Source organism: Diachasma alloeum, unplaced genomic scaffold, assembly GCF_001412515.2.
Source record: "Diachasma alloeum isolate Michigan unplaced genomic scaffold, Dall2.0 Dall_scaffold_00522, whole genome shotgun sequence".
Classification (NCBI taxonomy): domain Eukaryota; kingdom Metazoa; phylum Arthropoda; class Insecta; order Hymenoptera; family Braconidae; genus Diachasma; species Diachasma alloeum.
Window position 1 is genome coordinate 145,145 of NW_021680654.1, and position 3,313 is coordinate 148,457.

Consider the following 3,313-nt stretch of genomic DNA (forward strand, 5'->3'; position numbering starts at 1 on the left):
TTTTGCGATACCAGCGGCGCCTCCAGCTAAAGCTCCCGTGGCATTTGACCCAGCAAATAAGGGAATCAAGAATGGTAGTACTCCACCAATTTTTCCGGGTACTGGTAATACTCTTGGCGATTTTACGGAGCGCTTTCCTCCAGCGTTTCGGACAGCATCTCGTGCAGCTTGAAGAGCTGATTTGATCGCATCTCCCGGGCGCATCGATTGTTTCGCCGCTCTGATGATGGTTTTGAGAGCAACATGCTTTTTTGCAGCAGCACCACGTCCACATGATTTCTTCTTTTTCACAAGATTTTTCCTACGTTTACTAGTTTTTCCCCCCACTCTTTTTTTCAATCCAAATCCAAAGCTGGTCTTGGCTTTCATAGCATTAGCTACAGCCCAAGCTGCAGCTTTTTCGCTCAAACCCGCGTCTTTTGACAATACACGTGTCCACGCTCTGTTTTCTAATACTTTATCAGCGTTATGTCTTGCGGAGAGATTCTCTCGATTCTTTGAATATGCGATATTGTGTTCCTTACACGCTTTATCGAGAAGATTGATCCCAGGATCACCGCGAGCTAACCTCTCTGACAGCTTCGTTGCTGGTCCACAATATTGATATCCGGGGATATGTAGTTCGATTGGTAATTTGTTGATTATCTTATTGAAAATTCCTTTTCCACTCCTCTTACATCCTCTCACTATCATAGCTCATGCTCAACTGAGCGTGAATGGTATATAAACCCACTATTTATATGTTTTCATCTCAGTTGAACATGAGAAGTCATGAGCAATACTCATCAAAAAATAAAGTTTGCGGAACAGGAAGTGAGATTACCCATTTTGAATTTCGATCAAGTAGTACAGAATGTAGATGATAAAATGAGAGAGAGACGTCATGGTGAATTACTACCGAATACAGTTCGAGCAATTTTTTCTGGACCTTCCAACTGCGGTAAAACAAATGCATTATTAGCGTTGATCACACATCCGAATGGTCTTAGATTCGAAAACGTGTATGTGTATTCAAAGTCTTTGAACCAACCGAAATATGAGTTTCTAAGAAAAGTTTTAGAAGCAACGAATACAATTGGATATTTTCCATTCAACGAACATGAAGAAGTCATAAAACCTGAAGATGCGAACCCCAATTCCATCTTCATTTTTGATGATGTTGCGTGCGAAAAGCAAGATAATATGCGTGCTTTCTTTTGTATGGGGCGTCACCGAAATGTTGATTGCTTTTACCTTTGTCAAACATATACGCGTATTCCAAAACATCTCGTACGTGACAATGCAAATTTATTGATCTTATTCAAGCAGGATGATAAGAATTTGCAACATATTTATGAAGATCATGTCAACACGGATATGACTTACAATCAGTTCAAAGAGATATGTTCCTCATGTTGGAATATCGATAAATATAGCTTTTTAGTGATTGATAAAGATAGAGAACTGAATGATGGTCGCTATAGACGAGGATTCGATTGTTTTATAAATATATAATGCACATGATTTTTTCAAGCAGTCGCATCCAGAGCTTCATCATGACAAGTTCTATTTTGAATAAAGAGAAGCATGTGTTACAACAAATCGCAGACGCAAGTGAAGCAATTCGTGAAAAGCATAAACTAATGAAATTGGGGAGAGAAAATACAGAAAAAACTCTGAATGAAGTTTTCAAACCAGTGGTTACACCATTACAAAAACTAGTGGATCAAGCCTCTCATGATGGAATTCCTAGGAGAGCGAAGAGATATAAGAAGCGCAAAGTTCCCGATTCATCTGCTTCAAGGAAACTGGTGGAAACAGATGATTCTAATATTCCAATAAAGATTCAACGAATGAAGGAAATGTATGATTCAAATATTCCTAGAAGACCACCATCAGAATCAGAGTTGAATAGAAATGTTCACACACCATCATTCTCCACCATGGAAACGGAAAATATTGATGATCAAGATGATTCTGATTCTGTGGAGGATGAAGATATGCATAATTTATCACAAGAATATATGCAATTATTCGACACTCCTGATGGGGATAAAAAATTGGGCTTGAGAACAGGAGTCCGCAAGTATAAAGGTAATTGGGTAATCGGGATAACCCCAATTAAATTTGAAGGGGGTACAATCGTGGTTGGTCATGAAAAATTTGATCAAACTCCAGGACTTCTCGAAATATTATTCAAAAAAGAACCCAATGTGGAGAAAATTACAGATGATGATAAGAGAGCATTCACGAAAATNAAAAATTACATATGATGATAAGAGAGCATTCACGAAAATTGTGAAGATGACACATCTTGATAGGCAATATTTTAACCCAAAGAAAAGTTTGATGCGGCACAATACAGAAAAGTTTGTGAATTTCATGGCCCAATCTCCTCAAGGGACAGGATTATCAAATCAAATGATTGCAAAGAGGAAACGTAATATCGATTATGTATACTGGGATGATCCAAATGAGCTGGTGGATCGACTCCGATTGTTGTATGCATCTCAAGCAGCTGGCAATAATAATCATAATAATGAAATAATTTCAATTATCGAGGAGCTGCGGGAGGCTGGATTGATATATTAGAAGTGAACACATCTTGGAAACATCAGTTACAAAATGAGCGTTGATGTGTTTGGACGACAGTTGAATGCTGCTGGAGCTGCACCCCGGAATATTCAAGGACCCCCAGGTCGGGGCTTCAAGCTCACAGCAGATGGACAATTTGATATGAAGAACAAGCGATTATGTAATGTTGTTGAAGCAGTAGAAGATAATGATGTAGTTTCCATGAAGGTTGTCAAGCGGCTGATTGAAGATTTGCGGATTAATTTACTACAAAAACACATGACACAGAACCTTGAAGCCATTCGAACACTAGATGAGAGAGTGAAAACATTGGAGAGTTCAGGTAAAAATTCTCCAATCGAATCGAATGAAGATAATAGTATAGCAGCTGCACCAGAGTTTTCAGATAGTGGAAAAGAAGTGAAACGTGTTAAGAGAAGTTCTAAAACGTTAACTGAGAATGAAGGTGAAAAAACAAGGAAAAACAGAAAAGTTTAAGGCGGAAAAAGAAGCTCTAGTTGAGGAACTCCACAGACCTGCGCGTAGGAATTATCCCAGACGCAGAGTAGATATACGAGGTCTCAATGAAACTTGGCAAGTTGATCTTGTGGATATGTTAGCATATGCTAAAGAAAATGATGGTTATAAATTTCTACTCACAATTATCGACATTTTCTCTAAATTTGCATGGGCAGTACCCATTAAATCAAAAAGTGGATTGGATGTAACAAAAGCTATGGAATCTGTACTCAATCAAGGT